This window comes from Choloepus didactylus, chromosome 6 (assembly GCF_015220235.1).
Source record: "Choloepus didactylus isolate mChoDid1 chromosome 6, mChoDid1.pri, whole genome shotgun sequence".
In the NCBI taxonomy this organism is placed as follows: Eukaryota; Metazoa; Chordata; class Mammalia; order Pilosa; family Megalonychidae; genus Choloepus; species Choloepus didactylus.
Genome location: NC_051312.1, coordinates 4,478,109 through 4,503,206, shown reverse-complemented (window position 1 = coordinate 4,503,206; position 25,098 = coordinate 4,478,109). Strand labels below are relative to the sequence as shown.

The window sequence follows — 25,098 nt, the reverse complement described above, 5'->3', positions numbered from 1 at the left end:
TCAAACCACACAGAAGAATCCAGGCTTGCGTCATCTGCGCAGGGGATTTGGGGAGGTGGGCTGCAAACCCCAGCCCTCTGCAAACAGGCAAGGCTTGCCCTCAGAGCTCCACATGCCTGCAGGATCCCTGGAAAGAAACAAATTCTGATGCAACCCCAGCCACTGAGACGGAAATTCCAAATTGCTTGGGCATGTCTAACTGTTCCATGCGTAGGTCAAAATTTTGTAATCCTAAGAAGGCTTAAAGCTAAAATAGAAATGAAGAAATAAACCAACACCCTTTAACTAGTATTATATGTTAAATCCAGAAATAAGCTTTCATTTTTACTCATTAGGCAACCTGTTTATATTTATATTATATTTGAAGAACGGCTAACAAATCCATTGTGTTATCCCTGGTAAAGTATGCAGCTGGATGACTGATATAGATACAGGATTTTACATTGGGAAGTACAAGATAATTTTAATCAATCTGAGAGCATTTCTAGAATGTTTCAGAGAATTGATTCCCCCTAGTTTTTCAGTATAATTATATTTAAAAGAATTACTTGCATACTATAAACAGATGTTGTTAGAATTTAAGGAAACCCAAATTTGTACATGAGATCACACTTTTATTAAAGACCCACTCTTATGGGATGGTAAAACTCACTAGATTCATAAATAGAATAATACTTGTAAATCTAATTTAAGAGCATTAAGAAAATAAAGTCTTTGAATTGGTAAGTCAAATTAAATATTAATTCTAAAAGCATGAGTCACCAAAAATAGTCTTTTCTGTGTGGGAAACATTGCCTTGAGGAACAAGAAACTCTTCATGCTATAAGGCTTGCCATAAATAAAAGTCAGCCGTGAAAATGAACACGATGGTTATTAAATTCCAGCTCACTATTCTCATCCACTGCTGGCTCGTTCTGCTAAAAAGGAAGATGAGCCTGTGGTGAAGGCTCCCGGCAGGCAAGCCACGACGCTCCCACTGTGCTCAGAAAATCCATCCTTCCGTTCTTTCTTTCAGCAAATATTTGTGGGACGCCCACGTGACCCGAGCCCTCTTCCGAGGCACTTGGGACACGTCACTGAGCAAAACCAAGAGAAACCACAGCCCTCCAAGAGCTTATGCCCTACGGGGAAATTGAAACAGAATTGAGAAAAGGATAACTTTTTAGTTATGGGATTCAGCATTACTTGGTACTGGGGTCTTGCACCCACGGAATCATTTCACTGCGAGGTGCGTTTCACTGCAACTGCTGGACCTTCCCCAGCTGGGGAAAGGGGGTACAGGAGGGGGTGGGTCCTTCCCTACCAGCCCCAGGCCCCTGATTAGCAAGCCACTTTTCATTCCGGAGGTGCCCTCCTACGCTGGAACGGTCTCTTCCTTGGTACAAATAAGGGCAGTATTATGGGTTAAATGTGTCCCTCGAAAGGGCATGTTCAAGCCCTAACCCTTATTTGGAAATAGTCTTTGCAAATGTATTGGCGTCGAGAGGGGATGGGCCCTAATCCAACAGGCCGGGGATCCTGGTAGGAATCAGAGAAGAGGCCAGACAGACATGGGTGAGCGCCACGTGGCGATGGAGGCAAAGCCTGGGTGACGCGGCCACGAGCCGAGGGACCCCAAGGAGCTGGAGGGGGCAGGAGGGAGCCAGGAGCTGCCCACAGCTTCATGTCCGAGTTCCGGCCTTCACAACTGGAAGCTGACACATTTTGATTATTTTAAGCCACCCAGCTTATGGTCCTTTGTTATGGTAGCCCAGGAGACTAAGCAGATGGGACCCCAGATTCCAGCTCGCCCCAACCTGAGCACATGGCCGGGCCTGCGAGTCGCCATGCCAAGACAGGAATGGCAGTGTGCTGCATTACAAACCATCCTGCCCAGGTGCTCTGGTTTGCTAACGCTGCCATTATGCAAAATACCAGAAATGGATCAGCTTTTATAAAGGGGGTTTATTTGGTTACACAGTTACAGTCCTACGGCCATAAAGTGTCCAAGGTAAAGCATCAACAGTCTGGTACCTTCACTGGAGGATAGCTGATAGTGTCCAAAAACCTCTGTCAGCTGGGAAGGCACGTGGCTGGTGTCAGCTTGCTCCCAGGCTGCGTTTCAAAATGGTGTTCTCCAAAATGTCAGTGTTGGCTTCCAACGGCCATCTTCAAAATGTGTCTCTCAGCTACAGCTCTTCTAAGCGACTTCTGTCTGAGCTTATATAGGGGCTGGAAAAGCTGGGCCCAGACCCCCTCACACCCCAGCCTTTGCACCTGCTCAGGTGTGTGGAGCGACTGCAGGCAGGCGACGCTGTGATGCAGCTGGCTCCTCCGAGGCAGAGGTGGTTCCAGAGCCTGCCCTCGTGGCCCAGCGTCTGATTCCCAGGAGCCCTCGGCCCGCTGGTTCGGCTGCAGCTCCGAGCACTGCGTGTGATGCTTGGCTCAGGACCGCGAGGCCAGCCCTTTTCCCTGAATTCGCTCCTTCCTGCTTCAACCAGCCGGAGGAGAGCGGCTCCCTGCCGCCGTGCCCAGCCTGACCTGTGGCCTTGCTCATCATGGCAGACCAGAGCCCGTGGGGTCAGCAAGGCCAGGGAGAGAGAGCACCCAAGGAAGGCAGCTGTGGCCGGAGACGTGTCATCAGGTATCGAGTGTGCCACATGACCATGGGAAGCGTGTTCCGTCCTGGCTCTGGCACTTGCTGTGTGATTTTGAGAAAGCCACTAGACCTCTCTGTGCCTTAGCCCCTCCACCTGTAAGATGGAACTCGAACTCTCACCTTCAAAGTAAATCACTGTCTGTGCATGTACTTGGCAACGTGCAACTATTAGACGAGTTCTATATTTCTTGTTAAAATACAAACAACAATGGAAATGTAAATCATCAATGAGATCAACTACATATTAAAGTACAAAAGACTCAGCAGCAAGTTGGCGTCACCGAGGGAAAAGGAGCCAGCTTCTGCAGCCCGGCTTCTGACAGGTGGACACGCGGGAGCCCAGGGGCTGCGGGAGTGTGACATGCGGTTCAGAAAGCAGCTAGCTACAGGCGACCAGGCTGTCCACGTGGAGTTCAGGCCTTCCGCCGGGTCACGTGCAGCACAGAAGCCCTTCATGGCAGAGGAGGTCACAAGCTTTTGCTAAAAAATCCACATCCCCCTGTAGCAGCCCGCAGGTGGTGGCTGCAGCCTCGGGGTGGAGGGTGGGAGGTGCGGGCTGACAGTGGACCGTCCCTGGCGCCCGGGGCCCTGGAAGGAGACACACTTTGCCATGCAGAACCCTCACCGCCTGCAGATGGAGGTGGCAGGAAGTGACCTCAGCCCAGATGAGCCGACCCCAAGCTGGGGACAGTGTCAGAGGCAATAAAGAGGTGAAAAGACAGCAAAATGCCAAGCGGGAGAGCCTTGGACAAAGAGCACAGCGTTGTACCTGAAAACATAGATTATTCTTCCCGAACGCAGTCATATGTTGGGGGAGGTTTGTATTTTGTTGCTGTTACTGTTGTTTCATTTTTTGCAAATATTTTTTGAGATAAAATTCACGAAACATAAACTTTACCATTTTAAAGTGGCTTTTAGCACATTCAGTATGTTGTGCAAGCATCATTAATACCTAATTCCAGAAGTTTCCACACCCCAAAAAGAGACCCCAAACTGTCACCTGCGGCTCTCTACTCCCCCTCTCCCAGCCCTTGGCAACCACAATCTGCTTTCCGTCTCTACAGATTCACTTATTCTGGACGTTTCCTATGAGAGGAGCCACACACCATTTGTCCTTTCATATCTGGCTTCTTTTGCTTGGCACAATGTCTTCAAGTTTCCTCAGATCCACACTCCATTTCTTTTTATGGCTGAAGAACGTCCCATCAACCACCCTTCGTTGACCCACTCAGCAGTCACTCGACATCTGCGTGGTCCCCACCTTAGGCTGTCATGAATAACGCAACTCTGAACATCCACGTACAGGTTTCTGTGTGGCCGTGTTTTCCATTTTCCTGGGCAGACCCCAAGCGGCAGAAACGCTGGGACTTCGGTTAACCCCGCCGTTTTCCACAGCGCACAGCCACATTTTAGCACACGCCATCAGCACAGGGGAGACATTCTCTTTAGATGGTTGCCACTTTGCCCTGCAGCCCTCATGATCCATGTGTCGTTCAGAAACTTCCATGCTGGGGCCAGATCTATTCACTCACAGGCACCCGGACCCAGAGAGGGGTCTGGCCTCAGAGGCTCGATGCTTTTTTTTTTCATTGAGAGCTTTATTTTAGCGATTAGAATATAGGGGAAAAAAACTATCCGTAAATAAATTTGTGCGCTCAAAGCTTCGTTCATTCATTCATTCAATAAATACTTGCTGAATCTATAGGACGTGATGGGGCCTGTTACAGGCTCTTGGGAAACAGCAGTATATAAAAGAGGATCCCCACCCTGGGCCGTCAGAGAGAAAGGACCAAGGGTGAGGGTGTAGGGAAATGTTCCTGAATGTTCCTTCCAGGATCCGGAGTTAACTGCCCGACGCACCCCAAGCAGAATTGCACTCACCCATGTCCCTGGGCTCTCCCTTTCCCACACACGCCATCTGACCTCTGCCTCAGATTCCGGCTTTCCAAACCCAGGGAATTCCGAGGAACTGCAAATAAAGGGTGTCTGGCTGGAAGAAGCTTCTCTACGTCTTGGACACAAAGTTCTGATCCAGAAACGAGAGCCTTTTTCCCTCCCCTTCAGAGCTGCCCCACGACTGGGCCGCGTTTCCAGACAGTTCACCAGCGTCAGGGACCGAGCCGAGTCTGTGGGGCTTAACTGGCCAAAGCCGCAGCTACTGCACGTTCTGCTGCGGACAACACTGACCTCAGCGGCAGGCCCCGGAGCAGGGGTCGGCCTTGGGCCTGGTTCTGTGTCCAGCACGTCACATCTAACGGTCATGACTTTACTGTGTGTTCCATGACTATTCCCACCATGCGGACAAGGGAAGTACGGCCTCGGAGGGCTGGCAGTATGCGGGTGGCCACAGAGTGGGCGCAAATCAGGCTCTGCTTGAGCCCATGTGTAACACAAGAGCCTGTAACAGCTGACCGACTCCGTGGGGACATAGGGGACTGGTGGTTTGATGGGTTGAGCCCTCTACCATAAGTTTTACCCTTGGGAAGACGGTTGCTGCAAAGGAGAGGCTAGGCCTCCCTATATTTGTGCCTAAGAGTCTCCTCCTGAATGCCTCTTTGTTGCTCAGATGTGGCCCTCTCTCTCTGGCTAAGCCAACTTGAAAGGTGAAATCACTGCCCTCCCCTCTACGTGGGATCAGACACCCAGGGGAGTGAATCTCCTTGGCAACGTAGAATATGACTCCCGGGGAGGAATGTAGACCCGGCATCGTGGGACGGAGAACATCTTCTTGACCAAAAGGGGGATGTGAAAGGAAATGAAATAAGCTTCAGTGGCAGAGAGATTCCAAAACGAGCCGAGAGGTCACTCTGGTGGGCACTCTTACGCACACTTTAGACAACCCTTTTTAGGTTCTAAAGAATTGGGGTAGCTGGTGGTGGATACCTGAAACTATCAAACTACAACCCAGAACCCATGAATCTCGAAGACAGTTGTATAAAAATGTAGCTTATGAGGGGTGACAATGGGATTGGGAAAGCCATAAGGACCACACTCCACTTTGTCTAGTTTATGGATGGATGAGTAGAAAAATAGGGGAAGGAAACAAACAGACAAAGGTACCCAGTGTTCTTTTTTACTTCAATTGCTCTTGTTCACTCTAATTATTATTCTTGTTATTCTTGTGTGTGTGCTAATGAAGGTGTCAGGGATTGATTTGGGTGATGAATGTACAACTATGTAATGGTACTGTGAACAATCGAAAGTACGATTTGTTTTGTATGACTGCGTGGTATGTGAATATATCTCAATAAAATGATGATTAAAAAAAAAAAAAAAAAAAAAAAAGAAAGGGGGCCCCAGCTTTAAAGGCTCCAAGGAGCAGGTCATCTCAGGCTGGATGGAAATGAATTGGGGGCTGAGGTGGTGTCACCCCACATGGAGGAACAAACAGACCTTCTGGAATCTTCCGAGTTGCTTCTGTCGAGGCCAAGTTTCAGGGGCGCAGAAGGTAAGTGTGCCAGTTTGGATGTACTATGTCCCCTAAAACACCATTATCTTTGATGTAATCTTGTGTGGGCAGATGTATCGGTGTTGATTAGATTGTAATTCTTTCAGTGTTTCCATGGAGATGCTCCCCACCCAACTGTGGGTGATGACTCTGATTGGATAATTTCCATGGAGGTGTTGGCCCCGCCCATTCAGGGTGGGTCTGAATTAAATTACTGGAGCACTATATAAGCTCAGACAGAAGGAGCAAGCTGCTACAGCCAAGAGGGACACTTTGAAGAACGCACTGGAACTGAGAGAGGAGCTTCAGCTTACAGAGACATTTTGGAGACAGCCTTTGAAAGCAGACTTTTGCTCCAGAGACGCTAAGAGAGGACAAACACCCCAAGAGGAACTAAGAGTGACATTTTTGAGGAGCTGAAGCCTAGAGAGGAACATCCTGGGAGAAAGCCATTTTGAAACCAGAACTTTGGAGCAGACGCCAGCCACGTGCCTTCCCAGCTAACAGAGGTTTTCCGGACGCCATTGGCCATCCTCCAGTGAAGGTACCCGATTACTGATGTGTTACCTTGGACACTTTATGGCCTTAAGACTGTAACTGTGTAACCAAATAACCCCCCTTTATACAAGCCAATCCATTTCTGGTGTTTTGCGAAAAGGCAGCATTAGCAAACAGGAACACACCTCCATGGAAATCATCCAATCAAATGTTTCACTCACAGTTGATTGAGTCGCATCTCCATGGAAACAGTCAATCAAAGGGTTCCAACCTAATCAACCCTAATACATCTTCCCCACAAGCTTGCATCAGAGATTATGGCTTTTCTGGGGGATATAGTATATATAAACCGGCACAGCCTGCTTTCCAAAAACGTCCTCCACCACCTGGGCAGCCAGTCCAGGCCTTGGGCCAAGTGGGGGAAGGAGGCACCCCAATCATGGTGCCAGATGCAGACAGAGGGACCCACAAACCCAGGGGGTGGCTGTTCCAGGCAGGTTCTGAGATGATCCCAGGGACCCTAACACTCATGGGCTAACGTGGAGTGAACCAGGGGGTAGATGACTCAGGCACGGTGATCCTAATCATGAGTCCTTTCAGAGCAGAGAGTTTTCTAGAAGTCGAGGAGATGCAAAACATGAAAAGGATTCAATGTGACATCATTCATTGGAAGATGGAGGGGACACATGCCAGGACCTGAGAGCAGCCACCAGAAGCTGAGAAAGACCCCCAGGGGACAGCCAGCAAGGGCTCGGGGGCTTCAGTCCCGCACCGCACAGAACTGGATTCTGCCAACAAACTGACAGAGCTTTTGGATGCTGAAAGCTTCAAGGTAAGAGCCCAGCCCTGTGGACACCTTGATTTTGGCCTTGTGGGACCCTGATCAGCAAACACAGCTGGATGTGTGACACCCATTACTATGAGATGATAAACGGGCATCCTTTAAGCCGCTAAATTTGCAGTCATTTGTTTCATGGCAATAGAAAACCAACACACCAGAAGAAGAGGCTCCAACAGGCCAGCAAGCTCTGTGCCCGACGCCTCTCTCTGGCTGCTCAGGGGAGAGGCAAGAGTGCTAGCTCAGCCACTCTGTCCCCATCCATCCCGTGCCTGATGAAGGGGGGGTTTCCCTCATCTGTGGAGTCCTGGGGAAAGGGGCTCCGCGTCTCCCACGCACCTCTGTTGGCTCTTGTTTTACCTCCTTCCCCCTCACCCCCCACCACTCTCTGCAGCATGGAGAACATTCCCCATAAACAGTCACAGATAGTCTTTCAGATAGCTGCGTGGTACATGAGGCCCTGCTGCTGGCCCTCATGGATGTCCTGCTTTTTGATGCTACAAACACATATCTTTACGGACAAGAATTTCCATTTTTATGGGCAAGCATCCCAGAAGGGTTGTTGGATCTAAAATAAAAGTACTTGCATCTTAACAGCTGCTATAGACTGTTCGGTCTTTAAGTCCTCTCTGCCTGCCCCCTGAAGTTAGGAGCTCCCCCCAGCAGCGTTTGTCACACAGCAGATACTTTGCAACTGCTGACGGGCAGATTCCACTCCTAAAAAGCCGGGAGGACCACGTACCCCTGCTCACCCACCCTGCCTCAGCGGGCAGCAGCACTGTCACTTGGCTGATCTGGTTGGTGTGCAGCAGGATACAAACCCTCAAACCAGCCGTGTACTTCCAAGAAAGCACGATTCAACTGGGAACAACTGGTCAACCCATGAAAATCCCAATGATACACACTATTGCTGCTCCCCACCCCACAGTCCTTTTCCTGTTCAAAAGAAGTCATGCTGTTGCCAGGAACTTTCCTCACTTGTGCTCCCTAGGCCAGCACGCTGACACCAATATCGACAGCTCACATTTGGGATTGCAAGTCTGAGATTATGAATGCAACATACTGAGAAGCACAAGCAAACCCCGTCAAGAGTCCTGACCTTGGAGGCTGCACAGTAGGGCCCAAGAAGCAAGGCCCATGAGCCAAGCCTCGGCTTAGGTCCCTGTGTCCCCACTGGCCAGGTGTCCTGGGTTCCTCAGTGGCACAAAGAAATGCACCTGCCCAAAAGTGCAGGTCGTGCAAGCTGCAGTTGTCTGCAAGGTGCTTTTCAAATGCTCAGCATGCACCCCCCAAGGCCTGGCCCCTGTCACTCAGAATGACTAGAAGGACAGTCACTGGCCCTGGCCTCAGAGGGAGTTGCCTTCACGTCCAGGAAGGGGGGCCGGCTTCCCAGCCAAGTGGGTGTGGAGGAGGCGTCTACCATCAAACAGATAGGGGAGTGATATTCCCCTGGGGCTGGGTTTGCAAGCTCAACCATCTGCAAATCAGCAGATACCCTCCCTCATGGGGAGCAGCCGAGGGACCCCACCATGGGTGGAGGCTGGCGAGTGGAGACACAGGATCCCCATTAGAAGGGCTAACCCAATGTTACCAGAAATTTCCCAGGTTTTCAAAAGAAATGGGAACTCTGATTTTTATGCAACATTGCTAAATTTATAAACACTGGCATCTGCATCAGTCAGTATGCTTTCCAGCACAATAAATGAAACACAAATGCAAATTATTGGTATCTAAAAGGAAACTATTTCAAATAATAGCAAGTCCAGAAACTGAATAGTCTTTGAGTGTGGCTTATTTAACAGTAGCTTGACAAATGCCATCATGAACACAAGTTTTTCCAATATTCTCCTGTTGGCTTTGCCCTCAGTCTGGCTTTCCTCATTGGCATAAAATGGCTGCAGCAGTTCCAGGCATCACAGGCAAACAAAGCAAGACAAGAAGCAGGAAGGGACCATCTCTTACTGGGGTCTCTTTCTCAGAAACAAAGAACCGTTCCAAGAGTCTTCCTACTGAGAACTGCATGCCAGCATTGGGGAAATCAATGCCTGGATTGTTTTATAAGAACATGTGTTGCCTGTATAAAATTTAAAAATGTAAATCCAGGAAAAATGTTAAAAAGCACAGAGGTGACCTGTAGAGAGCTTGCTAATGCAGGTCTCCAGGGGACCAGGACCCGGCTTCCCTGGCTCTGGGGTCAGGGCCCCTTTTCATGGCTAACAGGGGCCTGCTCCTGCCAGGAGAGCCCCACAGACAGGTAACCGGACCTCAAGCACTTGTGCTGGAATAGCGGCCATGCTGCCTCCGAGAAGCGAGCCCGTGCCAGCAGGGAGCCGCGCTCCCCAGGGGCAGGTGCTCAGGTGGCAGGCTCTCGACGGGAGGTGCCCCCAGGTGCTGCCGCGTCTCCTCCTCCCCACGGTGAAGCCCTGGCACCGGGACCAGAGCCACAGGTGTTGATTCCCAGACACGCCGGAATGTTCTGTTCAAAGGGGCCGGCTAACCAGGCTCTGCAGCCAGAGACCCGGGTGTGCTGCCCTTCACCCCACTGGGCCGAGCCGCAACCTCCTGAAGGCAGGCCCAGGTCACTCTTTCTTCGCCAACGTACGAGAAAGCAGGAGACCCAGCCGCTGCCCAGAGCACGGGGGCTCCAAGGGCCACGGCACTTTAAGCTCGGAAAGCCAGCACTAGAGAAGCAAGGCGTCAGGGAGAAGGGATGGAGGGTACCACCACGAAAGCACCAAGCACCCACGCGGGGTCTAGAGTGACGTCCCCCAGGGCTGGACACAGCACAGCCAGGTGCTCGCCAAGCTCCCGCCCTCGGCATCCAGACCGCAACCACAAACACAGAGGCTTAAGTTAACACATGCACATCTTACAGTTCCGAGGGCAAAAGTCCCAAATCAGCCAGACTGGGCCACTGACCCTCAGTCAGCAGGGTGGGTTCCTTCTGCAAGCTCTGGCGGGGAAGCCATGTCCCTGCCTTTCCAGCTTCCAGAAACCTCCGGCACTGGTTGGCTTGAGGACCTGGCCTCACGTCTCTCCGACCCCTGCTTCCAGCACCCCATCTCCTTCTGACTCTGACCCCCGGCCTCCCTCTTCTAAAGACCTTGCCCTCCAGGTTGGTCCACTTGGGAGATCCAGGACCACCGCCCACCTCAAGGCCCCGTGAGGGTGCAGGAATGGCTTATTTTGGGGGCAATTATTCTGCTGCCACAGAGCCCTCGTCCAGGTTTCCCGGGAGCATCAAGGACCCCAAAACCCTCCTGAGCTATCCTCAGACCCCCCAGCCCACCTCTGCCAGCCGCCCTCACGTTTAAGGGGGCACCGGCTTCCTGGAGCAAAGCCCCCGAGCTTCACTTGGACAATGTCTCCTCCAAGACGACTCCAGTCTAAGCTCGAATCAAAGAGATGCGGAGGTCAAAGATGTGCCCGTGTTAAGACAGACACACCCTCTTTCCTGAGACTCTTGAACCCTATGGTGGACGCCGTGAACCCATGGACGCCGGGGTCCCGGGGAAGGGGGCAGGTGCAGGTGCCCTGCAAACACTCTCTCCCCGCTGGCCCCACCACAGGACTCCGACAGGGGTGCCAGGCAGACGGTCCGGGGGCAGGTGGGGCACGTGTGGCCTCAGGTCCTCTGAGGATGGGCTCAGGGAGGCAAGGGGGAGCCGGCCTCGAAGGACACTGGTCAGGCCATGGCTGCCCACAGCCACCCTCCCCATCTGTACCCGGGGGTGGGGGGCTAGGGGAGCAAAAGGGCAGAGTCAGAGCAGGGAGCCCCTGGAGCCCGCACACCCCTCCAGGCCTGGGATACTCGGAACTGGGGTTCTGCGGTCCAGGAGGCAGAGTCCCAGGCCCCTGGCTGAAGGACCTCCCCCGCCATGGGGCTGTGGCTTCATCCCTCCAGCTCCGGGCCATCTGGAATCCAAAGGCCACGGCCGCTCTCGAGTCAGAGGACGGCTGACTGGGCACCCCCTCCGGGCCCTCGTCCCACACCTTCAACAGAGGCGAAGCCCGGGGACGTGGGTGCCCAGCCCCGTGCTCAGCCCAGCCCCCCGGAGAGAACGTGCAGCCCCCAGTTCACACTCCGAGACCTGCAGGGAGCCGGGCCGGGGCCTCCTCAGAGCGCAATGTGACCAGCGGCCCCGTGGGGGATGGCCAGCTGGGGGTCAGCCGGGCTGGGGCTGGGGCCGGACGTGACCCTCCAAGGGGACTTCTCCAAGGCTACCCACACCCCACCACCCAGAGCTAGACACCCCAACAAAGGATCTAATCCAGTCCCCGAGCCCTCCAAGAGGCTTGTTAGGGTTAGGGGTGAGGACACTGGAGTCATTTGCCCACAAGTCCTGGTAGGGGAATGGGAACTCCCTATCTCCAAATTCCTCCAGGAGGAAAATTCCAGAAACGGGCGGTTCTGACAACAGATACCCCTCCCCAGACCTCCCCAAACAGCTTACCCAGGCATGTGTGTGTGTGTGTGTGTGTGTGTGTGTTCTCCCCAAACAGCTTACTCAAGTGTGTGTGTGTGTGTTATCCAAGCATCTGGGGGGTATATGTGTGTGTGTTTATGTATGATTTACCCAGGCATCCTGGATGTGTGTGTGTGTGTGTGTTATCCGAGCATCTGGGGGGTGTATGTGTGTGTGATTTACCCAGGCGTCTTGGGGGGTGTGTATGTGTGATTTACCCAGGCATCCTGTGAGTGAGTGTGTGTGTGTGTGTGTGTGTGTGTGTATGTGTGATTTACCCAGGCATCTCAGTGTGTGCGTGTGTGTGTGATCTACCCAGGCATTTCAGTGTGTGTGCAAGTGTATGTGTGTGTGTGTGGCACCCAGGCATCTCTGCGTGTGCATGCATGTGTGTGTGTGGCACCCAGGCATCTCTGTGTGTGCGTGCATGTGTGTGTGTGTGTGTGTGTGGCACCCAGGCATCTCTGCGTGTGCGTGCATGTGTGTGTATGTGTGTGTGTGTGGTACCCAGGCATCTCTGCGTGTGCGTGCATGTGTGTGTGTGTGGCATCCAGGCATCTCAGGGTGTGTGTGTGTGTGCACGTATGTGTAATTACCCAGACACTGATCCCAGGGTGTGTGTGTGTCACTTATGCGCTTGTCGGTGGCAAAACACACAGGTCACCTGGCTGGGAGGGGGGTAGAGAGCACCCAGGGTCGTGTCAGGAGCTTTTTAAGGGGGATTTATTTACCGAGATTTGGGCAAAAGGGTGAAAAGAAGGCCCCCGCTGGACCTGAGCCTCCCGGGCTGTGGGACCTAGGGGTCCCAGGGAGGAAGAGCCACCACGAGCCCGAGTGCTGGAGGCCCCGTCCTGCCCATCGAGACGGGGGCCGCGTCCACTTCTCCCCGCGTGCCCAGCACAGAGTGCAGAGCCCGGGACCCCGTGTTTACTGACATAATTACCCAAGCAACACAAAGGGGGAACGAAACAACTGGACTCGCCAGACCAGTGAGCGGGCCATCCCGCGCTGAAGGGAGGCGGTGACGCGAATCCGGACTTGTATTTTTTCCTCATCGCCCCTGCTGGAACGTTCTCTGTCGTGCCCACCACTCCCCGTGGAGCAGCTTTAGAAAACAGCCCTCCAGCAGCCGCCCTCCCGAGGAGACACGGAGTGGACCCTAACCAGATTTCATCACGTTCAACCGCATTTGCCTTGACCGGAATTTCCTCTGCGCACTTAATTAAATATGACTCTGACTCTGTTTCGTGATGTTAACAGCTCTTAGTAACCGAGCTGCTCTCTCTGAAAACATCCAGGGAGGCTTACTACTGAGAGGCAAACGTGCAATTGCCAATTTGGTGTAGAAGGAATTGATGTAAAAGAATTACAGAAGAAAAATATTTAGAGACAGCAGGGAGCTGGCGGCCCTTTCCTCACCCCTGACCACACTTCGACAGACAGGAAAATTACATTAGTTTCACAGCCACGGTGACAGGAACACAGCAAAATTACACAGCTTTTCTCCCTGTGCCTCCAAAGACCAGCTCACTAACCAAGAAAACAGCAGATAATTTGTAACATAATAAAAATGCCAGCAGGGAGAGGAAAAAAAAAAACAGAACAATTTGGATTCAACTGAACACCTTGAATTGTGTTTCCAACAGCCTGAGATGGGCAAAACCCTGTACGTTAGAGGTTTGTTTGCTTGTTTTGGTGAATTACATTCTCTCTTGTCCTTTCTGAGAAAACACAAAATCAGCAGGTTTCTAACCTACTTTCAACGTTTTGCTGAAATGTGGCCAAAGTTGTACACACAAAGCACAAATGAATCCACGGAAAGGGACAAGGACAGATGCCAACCCTGTGGTCCCAAAGGCTCCTGATTGCTTTCTCTTAACCACATCGTCCATCCTGGTTTCCAAAGCTCAACTGCTCTGCCTAATCCCCGTAAGGTCGGTCCTGGACCACGCCCTTCTGGAAATTACGCTCCATGAGGACAGGATTTCCATCAGTGCTATCTAACTTTGAGTTCTGCTTACTTGATTTTGATGATTCCATTTAAAAACACACCCCAGGAGGCCCCCTATAAAACAGCCAAGAGCAGCCTGTGAGCTTGTCAAAGGCAGAGGCCAGGCGGTTTCACCTGCCAGGCTCAGAGGTGGGCCCGGGGGACACAGAGTTAGTGATCAGCAGATGCTCTTTGGGTGAGAAGTGAATGAATGAATGATTATCAGGGCATCTGGGCCCAGACACCCAGAACTTCGGAGCCTCATGGCTCACGGGGAACTTTGTGACAAGATAAGTAAAGAGGGAGCAATAGGAACTAGATTTATCTTCTCACCTGAAACAACAAAAACCCAGACAAAATATCTGAAACAATGGTTTTCAAGACACTGGACAGCACGCAACTTCCTGAGAGATGGGACGCAAACAGAGAAGACCACAAGCTACAAGCTGAGAGAAAACCTTGCAGATCATACACCTGATAAAGGCCTTATATCCAGAAGATAAAAAGAACTCTTACAACTCAAAGACACTCTTCTGGGTCCGGGGGATAGAGAAGACAAAGCTGCCTGCCCTAACGGAACTTAACATTTCAGTGGAGAAGGCATATAGTCAATAAAGATGATGACAATATCAGAACTTGAACTAATGAAATAAGTGTATGGCACTTACGAAGATAAATGTCACACCTCCTTTTTTAATTGGAGCTTCTGCTTAGGAGCCATATATAACTTTTCATCCGTGATCTGTTCTTTCATTAGACCCTGACTTTGGGTTACAGGAAAGCTTCTGAAGATTTATACCAAATGATGTCGACGGCCAGCTTGTTTTCTTGTACTAGTCCACCAGTAAAGCAATCGTTGGGCTGGAAACAAGTGATGAGGAGGAGAAATGGGCAGAAAAGGCAGTAAATGCTTTGGCAAAAAAGCTGCAAAAGAAAAAGGGTGCCATGGAGGATCTGAAGAGAGCCTTGAGCAGTCCTGTGTCACTCTGCCCAGGTCTTTGGATGGATGCCTGCAGGTTTCTCACCGATGGTACAGACTGCCATGTTTGGCACTGGCCGGACTTGCTGAGCCCTCACGAGCTAAAGCCATTGGATATTTGTGAATTTCCTTTTGGATCAAAGCAAAAAGAAGTTTGTATCCACCCACACCACTATAAGAGAGCAGAGAGTCCACTTTTACCTCCAGTATTAGAGCCTTGTCATAATGAATTTAACCCACAACACAGCCTTCTGGGTCAGTTTAGGAACCTGAGCCACAGTGAACCACCCATGCCACAAAGTGCCACGTTTCCAGATTCTTTCCACCAGCCCAACAACACTCCTTGTCCCTTATCGCCACAGAGCCCCGTCCCCCTTCTGCTAGCAGCACATATCCCGACTCCCCCGCAAGTTCTGGACCAGGAAGTCCATTTCAGGTCCCAGCTGCCACTCCTCCTCCTGCCCATATGCCCCTGTGATCAGAGGGGTCAAGAGAAGTCCCAGCCTCTGGACACAAGCAATCCTGTGACTCCTCAGCTTACTCCCAGTATATCCAGCAGCGAGGTTCAGCCTGTGCCTATCACGAGCCCAAACCTTGGTGTTCAACTGTCCACTATGAATTAAACAATCGTGTTGGTGAAGCTTTTCATGCATCTTCTACTAGTATGTTAGTAGATGGATTCATGGATCCTTTAAACAACAAAAGTAGATTCTGCTTGGGTTTGCTGTCAAACGCTAATCGTAATTCGACCATTGAAAACACCGCGGCTTACTGGAAAAGGTGTCTGTCCGTCTGTACTGGGTCGGTGGGGAGGTGTATGTGGAGTGCCTCGGTGGCAGCGGCATATCTATACAGAGTAGGAGCTGCGCTTTCATCACGGCTTTCATCCCACTTCCGTCGGGAAGCTTCCCAGCAGCTGCAGCCTCAAACTTTTGAACAATCGGGAGTTGGCTCAGCTTCTGGCTCGGTGTGCCAATCTTGGGTTTGAGGCTTTACATGAGCTCACCAAAATGTGTGCCATTCGGACGCGTTGTGTCGAGGGCTGGAAAGCGGAATATCCCAAGGGGATGTTACCAGAACCCCATGTGGGATTGAGATTCATCTTCAGGGACCTCTGCAGTGGCTGGATAAAGTCCTCACTCGGACGGGCTCACCCTTGAACCCCACATCTTCTGTTTTACAGCGCAGAAGTATTCTTTACATTTATAATATTAGTCAACTTGTTTTAATTTTAGAGAAACTCTCAGTACAGATATGGTGAACTTACATGGAAAACAGATATTATAGCTTTTTTTCCTACATAGTTATGACCAATACATTTGTAATTTGGGATGAATCTACATTTGTTTTTGTTCATGTTCATGTAATTAACTCTCCAAAGTATCATGAAAAAAAAAAGTGTCATGAGAGATGGCAGAGTTAAGTATTATGAGTTTGCCCAGTTCTGAATTTGGCATCTGATTTTGAACTGGAATATGCTTTTGTCTTATTGTCCCAATACTTTTATTATTTGTTAATTTTTTTGCAAAAGTATTACATCATACGATGAAAATTGTTAATAATTATAAGAGGGTATACAGTGGAAAGTAAGTCTTTCCTCCCACTCCTGATCCTCCCCACACTATCTACTTCTATCAGTTTCTTTGTCCCACCAACTTTAAAAAAGTATCGTTCATTGTTTTACAAAAGCATATGATAGGGGCTTAAAAAAAAACTATGAAAAATGTTTTATTTGAAGGAATACTATGCCCTGCCCTAAAAAGTAGTGTTCAGTAAAAGCAAAGTGATACTTTTCTAGATGACATCACAAAATTTACATTTAATACAACTAAATGTTTGTAACTGTGATGTGACTTCATTCAGTATCCTTTGTAAAATATTTCTTTTTTAAAAAAAAGTATTGCAAACATCTGATCTCCATTACATGTCATTTACTCAAATTGTCATAAATACTACTTTTATAGCTAAAAACAAAATGAAACAACAGCAAAAAAAACCCAAAGGTTGGAGTCCTAGAACCCAAAGCGTGATGAAAGCTGCCGTGTAAATGACTGTCGAGTTGCCCCTGAATTGAACCCAGGAGGGGAAAGCAGCAGATGTGCGCAGGGCTCAGAGGGGGCAGATACATGGCTGCCGTGGCTGGTGGGGTGCCGGGGGGGCCGGGGGCTGAGGTGGGCGCTGGCAGGTGGGGGGCTGTGCCAGGGCTGAGAGCGGCCAACCTGGGGGGAGGCAGCCACAGCGGAGGCGGCAAGGAGGAGGAAGGGAAACAGGCGACAGGGCCAGCGTGGGAACGGAAGGAGAGCAAGGTGGACGGGGCGAGGCTGGAGGTCAAGGGGACCTGACCCCTGATCACGGGCTGCCTTCAAAACCCCAAAGGTCTCCAGCCCAGGGCCAGGTGCACCGGCCTTGCTGCATCCAGGGGCTGTGGGAGCGACAATGGGTAAACAATGCCCCCCTGCAGGTACTCAGGGGGGAGCCAGCCAGGTAACAGGGGCTCAGGGACAGTCTTCGGGGTGAGAAGGGCTGAGTCGACATCTGCCTCCACTGCTCCCCAGGTGGGACCTGCTGCAAGTCCTTTAAGCTCCCTGAGCCTCAGTTTCCTCATCTGTGCAGTGGGAGTGAAGGGGATGTGTGAGGCTTAACCAGCCCGTTGAGTAAGACCTCCGCTCACACCAGAGACATACATGCTTGACAAATTGCATCTGTAACAATAAATATAATAATCTGAAACAACCCGAGACCAAGGCACATGCACACACACAAACACACGTGCACACACACACAAACACACACACAAACACCACTAAGGTCTAGACAAGAGGTTGTTAGATTCTGGGACATCCCAGGCCAGGAAAATAAACAACAATAAATCCAGGGACCCAATCATTTTACTTTTCCAGGTAAAGGATTTTAAAAAACAAGACGTGTACCCATCACCAATTCATAAAGGAAAGGACAGTGACCTCCGTGTCCGGGGGGAAATCTCACGCAAATAAAGCCCAGTCCTTTCGGTTAAATGCATTTCGCTTTATGAAGCTCTGCTCCTGAGTTCCTGAGTTTTCTCGTTTTCCCACCACGAGGGCAGCTGGTCGGCACGCGGACGGCCATGCCCACTCCTTCCCGTGGCACCGGAAGTGTCTCTACCAACTATGGACAAGAAAGTGATGACAAAGCGCAGAGCAAGGACTGTAATGGGTTTCTTTAATCACGGAATCACATTTGTGACTTTCGGGGAGCAGCCTGCAGTGCAGGGTCGATCGGAAGCCCCCCCTGCCCCTGCTGTAGGAACCCCTGGACGGGCAGACAGGCCCTGAGGTGTGGGAGAGTGGACGGAAGGGCCCTGTTTTGTTCTGAAATGACCCTGCAGAGAGGAACGGGTGCTTCAGAGCAGAGCAACCGAGCCCAGCGCGGGCGGGTGTCGAGCTCTGCCTGTCCCAGGGCCCTCACTGGCGAGCGTGGCCTGTACTGGGTCCTGCCTCCTGGCCCAGGTGCCGGGGCTGCTGCAACAAAGGCCCACGGACTCGACGGCCGGAACCCTCACAGCTCTGGAGGTCAGAAGTCTGAAATCGAGGTGGTGGCAGGGCCGTGCCCCCTCTTTTTATTTTTTAAACGTACTCTTACTGAGCTATATACACATACATACAATCCATCCAAAGTATACAATCAATGGTTCACAGTATCAACACATATTTGTTTATTCATCACCATGATCATTTTTGGAACATTTGCATTACTCCAGAAAAGTTGAAAGAAAAAAGGAGACCCCAAACATCCCCTGCCCTTTACCCCTCCCTCTTACTGATCACCAGGATTGCCGTGCTCCCTCTTGAAGGAGAGAATCCGTTCCCTGCCTCTCCCATGGAGCTCCTTGGATCATGGAAGCATAATTCAGTCTCGTTCTCCAGCCCGTGGCCATCTCTCACCTCCTGTCTCCCATCGCATGTGTCGACGTTTTCTCTTCTTATAAGGACTCCGGTCATATCGGACCAGTGCCCGCCTGTTCTGATTTGCTAGAACTACCATTATGCAAAATACCAGAAATGGATTGGCTTTTACAAAGGGGATTTATTAGGTTACAAATTTGTAGTTCTAAGGCCATGAAAGGGTCCAAACTAAGGCATCAACAAGAGGAACCTTCACTGAAGAAAGGCCGATGGCCTCTGGGGCTCCCATGTCAGCTGGGAAGGCACGTGGATGACGTCTGCTGGTCCTTCTCTCCTGGCCCCAGTTTCAAAATGGCTTCCTCCAAAATGTCTCTGGGCTTCTGTCTCTCTTAGCTTCTCTCTCTCAGCTCCTGTGCATCCTTGCTTGTTCTCCCAGGGCTTTTCTCCCTAAGCATCTGGGGGTCCTCTCTTAGCTTCTCCAGGGCAAACTCTGGGCTTCATCTCTGAGCTTAGCATCTCCAAACATCTCTCTGTCTGCATCTCCAAGAGTCTGGGTGTATGTCGGCTCTGAGCTCTCTCTCTCTCTCCCTCCCTCCCTGAACTCCCTTAGGGACTCCAGTAAACTAATTAAGACCCACCTTGAATGGGTGGAGCCACATCTCCATGGAAACAACCTAATCAAAAGATCCCCCCACACAATAGGTCTGTCCCCACAAGAGTGGATTAAAAGAACATGGTTAACTATATAATGGTAGTGTGAACGGTTGGTTGTACACCATGGATGACTGTATGGTGTGTGAATATATCTCAATAAAACTGAATTTATAAAAAAAAAAAAGGACATGGCTTTTGTGGAGTACATAGTAGATTCAAACCAGTACACCACTCTAGTCCAGTGTGGCCTCATCTTAACCAATCACACCTTCAGAGACCCTATTTACAGATGAGTTCACATTCACCAGACCACGGGTTAGGACTCGAACATGTATTTTGAGGGGACACAAACCCATAACAGTTCCCACTGGAATCAGATAACAGTCATGTAGCCTTTCTCCCAAGAAAGCGTGCAGATGGAAACAGTGTGTGCACCATCACTCACGTTCTCACACACACACTGGTTCCCGCCTCCCCCAGGCACATTCTGGGAATTCGTGAACTCTTCATTGATCCATATGACCAATGGAATTGAACTAAGAGTTCAAAAACAGACCCTCACATCCACAGCCAACTGATATTTGACAAGACTGCCAAGTCCACTCAATTAGGAAAGAATAATTTATTCAACAAATGGTGCTGGGAGAACTGGATGTCTATATGCAAAAGAATGAGTGCAGGCCCCTACCTCAAAGCATATACAAAAACCAACTCAAGAAGGATCAAAGACCTGAATATAAGAAGCAAAACTATAAAACCCCTAGAAGAAATCACAGGAAAACAACTTTGGGAACTTGTGTTAGGGCAACAGTCTCTTAGACTTAAAACCAAAAGCACAAAGATCAAAAGAAAAAAACAGACAAATAGGACTTCATCAAAATTAAAAACTTTTGTGCATCAAAGGATTTTATCATGAAGGTAAAAAGACAACCTACAGAATGGGAGAAAATGTTCGAAAATCATATACATGATAAGGTTTTAATGCCGAGAATATATAAAGGAATCCTACAAAAGACAATTAAAAAATGGGCAAATGACTTGAGTAGACATTTCTCCAAAGAAGACATACAAATGGCCAATAAACACATGTAAAGATGCTCAATATTATTAGCCATTAGGAAAATGCAAATCAAAACCACAATGAGATACCATTTCAGACCCTCTAGAATAGAGGCTACTATTAAAAAGAACGGAAAATCACAAGTGTTGGAGAGGATTGGAGAAATAGGGACACTCATTCACTGCTGGTGGGAATGTAAAATGGCGCAGCTGCTGTGGAAGACAGTTTGGCAATTCCTCAGGAAGCTAAGTATAGAACTACCATAGGACCCGGCGATCCCACTACCAGGCATATACCCCAGAGAATTGGAAGCATGGACTCAAATAGATACTTGCACACCGATGTTCACAGCAGTAATAATCAAAATTGCCAAAATGTGGAAGCAACCCTAGTGTCCATTAAAAGATAATGGATAAACAAAATGTGGTCGATACATATGATGGAATATTATTCGGCCATAAAAAGGAATGGGGTTCTGATGCCACAACACGGATGAACCTTGAAGACATCATGTTGGGTGAAATAAGCCAGACACAAAAGGACAAACACTCTAGGATATCACTTGTATGAAATAATTTGAATACACTAATTCATAAGAGTCAGAAACTAGAACACAGGTTACCAGGGGCAGGGGGGTGTGTAGAGCCTGGGGAGTTACTGCTTAATTAGCAGAGGTGGTATTTGGGGTGATGGAAAAGTTTTGGTAATGGATGGTAATGGATGGTAATTACATTGTGAATGTAATTAACACCACTGAATTTTGTATTTGAAAGTGGTAAAAATGGGAAATTTAAAGTTGTATATATTTTACCAGAATAAAAACTTAAAAATAAACATAGAGCTGTACAACACAGTGAACCATAATGTAAGCTATGGACTATAGTTAATAGTATAATTATAACAATATAGTTTCATCAATTGTAACAGAAGACTCACACTAATGCAAAGTGCTCATAAGACAGAAAACTGTGTGGAGGGGGTTGAATTTTTCTCTAAATCTACAACTTCTGTAATTAAAAGAAAATGGAGAGTAAAACACTAACACAAGCGGAGGAAAGTACTGACTCTTTGCCACGGATTATTTTTTTCCTAATCATCACCTGCACATTTGCAGGCATTAGACCTAAATAGCGTATCTAAAATATAACCGAGCCTCTGCTCTGGGGCTGCCCACACTGGTGCTGACTCAAAGTGGGAGAAAAAACAGCGGCCGCACCTGAGAATTCCATCTGTTCATCCTTGAACAAAGTTTGCGATCTTCTCTTTCTGGTTTTTGTGAGCTTGCCACCTACCACCAAAACAGAGGAGCAGCCTTTCAAATAAACAAATTCACCAAAGAGACAACGGTCTCCACGTTGACAGTGAGCACCCCATCAACTGCCTTCCAAATGGCTAAAAATGAGGGCCCCTCGGTCCCAGCAATGAGCTTCCCAGATGAGAGGGACCCCAGCCCCTCAAAACGATGCAACTCAACCCCATCCCAAGTGCAAGCAGGAGGACGGAAGTCCCAGTTCTCCTCTTTGCTCAGACCCCCGACAAGACACAAGCTCTCCATGCTCAGCATCCAGGAGTGTCCAATGAGAAGCAGGGACAAGTGACCCTGCATCTGCGTCACTCCAGTTCCAGCCAGCTGTGCTTCCAGAGCCTTCCAGGAGGGCTCTCCTCACTTGTGGCCTTGGGTTTTGGGGGAGCCTTTAGAACATTCTGCCCCGGACGCCCCCAGCTGTCCACACCCACAGGGCCGTGCCTGACATCCCACTGATGTCCAGCCGTCCCATTTCCCTGCACACGCCTCGGCTCGACCAGCTCCTGAACTCAAATCTCTCAAAATATCACTATTCAGAAGTCGTGTTCAACATGCTACAAGCAGCATCTCCCAGCCAGACAGTCGCTCTCCAGGAGCAAGGGGGCGAGCCAGGCCCTCACAGCACACGAAGCTATGCTGGGCACACAGCTGATGCTCAAAACTGACTCAGTCAAAACCACAATGCGATACCACTTCACACAAAGCAAGATGGCCATCATCAAAAGCCCGGGAAATAACTAGTTTGCTTATGCTGCTGGAATGCAAAACACTGATTGGCTTTTATAAAGGGGTTTTATTTGGTTACAAAGTTACAGTCTGAAGGCCATAAAGTGTCCAAGGTAACACATCAGCAATCAGGTACCTTCACTGGACGATGGCCAATGGTGTCCGGAAAACCTCTGTTAGCTGGGAAGGCACGTGGCCAGCGTCTGCTCCGGAATTCTGGTTTCAAAACGGCTTTCTCCCAGGACGTTCCTCTCTAGGTTGCAGCTCCTCAAAAATGTCACTCTCAGCTGCTGTTGGGGCATTTGTCCTCTCTTAGCTTCTCCGGAGCAAAAGTCTGCTTTCAGAGGTCATCTCCAAAATGTCTCTGTAAGCTGCAGCTCCTCTCTCAGCTCCTGTGCATTCTTCAGTGTCCCTCTCAGCTGTAGCAAGCTCGCTCCTTCTGTCTGAGCTTATATAGTGCTCCAGTGAACTAATCAAGGTCCATGCTGAATGGGCAGGGCCACATCTCCATGGAAATTATCTAATCAGAGTTATCACCTACAGTTGGGTGGGTCACAGCTCCATGGAAACACTCAAAGAATCACAATCTAATCAACACTAATACGTCTGCCCACACAAGATTGCATGAAAAAATATGGTGTTTTGGGGAACATAATACATCCAAACTGGCACACCAGGACTCACCCCTGACCCTCGACCAGGTTCAAGCCACACTGCAGGCCTGGCCAGAGTAATCAGAACAAGTAACTGAGAAGAAAGCCCCAAACCACCCAGTGGTGCAGGCACCCAGCCGAGTTACCGCGTCACCAGCCCCGTTCTGGCCACGTCACTTGACGCTAAGTACAAATGCCTCTCTCTCCTGTGCCCCCCGGTCAGGAAGGAGCCCCCAAAAGTGGCCTTCCCTGCAGGACACCCAGTGAAGACGGCGTCTGTGTGTCCCTGGGGCCAGCATCCCAAGCAGACGTCACAAGAAGCCACATAACGTGCACATTCTCTGTGGCCGAGCCCCACACCATGCGGGCTCCACCGTGCTGCAGGATTTGTGGAAACCAGCTGGGGAGCGTGCACCTGCCAGAACCTGAGCAGAGAAAAGCCACCTGTTCTGCGTGTGGGCAGGCGAGGGGCATTTAACCCTCACTACATATTTAGAACAGGGGTTGGCAAACTTTTTTTATAAAGGGTCAGAAAGGAGGTATTTTAGGACTTGGGGACCAGGTAGTCCCTCAGCCCCTGGCAGACGGGGCATCCGTGTGCCAGTAAAGCTCTGCTGACAAAAACAGGCGATGGGCAGGTTTGGCCCAGGAGCTGTCGTTTGCCAATCTCTGATTTAGAACCTCTCATTAGTCACCTAGAATAAACTAGAATAAACTAGCCACTTGAAGGTCATCGTGGAAGACAGGTTTCGCCCCAGCCTTTCAAATCCCAGTTGGCATCCCGTTCACCACCAGGATCATCACCTGGATATCACACCCCCCCCCCCCGACACCACCAGCTCAGTCACAAAAGTTGTCTGTTTGCCGCCATGAGGGGAAAAAACCATTTGAGATCATAACAAAGACACTGCAGGGAGACCAATCCTGGAATCCATGCCATCAATGTCTTGAATCATCAACGGGAATTTGCAACATTTTAAATTAATTACATTACTCCAAAGTGGACCCCTTCTGCCGCTAATCGTGTACCATTCTGGCTACTAAGTAAATTACTTCTCAAGAGGAATTGCCTGTTTTTTTCTTATTGGCAGCAGGAGGCAATTGCCATTAAGGTTTGAAGCCCGGAATGCACACAGGCCAGGAGGTGACAAATGTTGTGAATGTAAAACGACACTGCAGCCATGTCATAGGGAAGGTGCGAGGACACAGGGGATGTGGGAATGACCGGAGGCCCATAGGATGCCAGGAGGGCCCCTCGGGGAAGGCTCCGTCTGGGATCCCACTAGGGAGAACTGGTCGACCCGAGGATGCGGGGAGGCTGCAGGGAGGAAGGCTGAGTCACAGTTAAACAGCGGCCTGCTCCATCGTTCTACCTCCAGCTCTCCCTGCATCCCGGGACCCAGCACTGCCCTCGGCTCACAGAGGATCAACACCCTAAGAGACGGAGACCCCACCCCACCCCCCAGCACCAGAGCCTCCTCCCCTCCTCCAGCCGAGGCCCCAGAAGCATTTCCGAGTCTGATCTTCCCAACAAGCAGCACGTCGCCCCCTTCCAAGAGATCTGCCAATTGCCGGGGCTGAAATAGCCCTGGTCCAGTTAACCTTAATTAAAACAAATTTACTCCCAGTTCTCACGAGCTGCCAAGAACCCAGCTTTCTCCTATTTTTCATCCCCTATAATATCAGCAATCAACTTCCGAGAGATCGATACTCTGAAATTGTTCCCACGATTTAGGAGCCAACAGCGTTTCCCTACGAACAGGTTTGAGGCCCCGCCTTGCTCGAGGGCTCCGTGAGTAACAGGACAGGGACTCTATCACTGACCTCGCAGTGGTGACAAACAAAAGCTCAGATCAGCGATTCTTGCCTCAAGATGCAGCTTCGTGTGGAGATACCCAGAGGAGACAGGAGGGGATTGGGGTAAAACTGAGGCTCAAGGAGGTGTTACTTGGTTGGGA

General features: G+C 50.0%; 1 protein-coding gene and 1 pseudogene across 1 annotated transcript in view; one reads left to right on the top strand and one right to left on the bottom strand.

Annotated features, from left to right (window-relative positions):
- SHANK2 (SH3 and multiple ankyrin repeat domains 2) overlaps positions 1 to 25,098 on the bottom strand; it is a 624,412-nt gene that overhangs the window by 560,931 nt on the left and 38,383 nt on the right. The gene's annotated exons all lie outside the window — the stretch shown is intronic.
- LOC119536557 lies at positions 14,684 to 17,199 on the top strand (annotated as a pseudogene).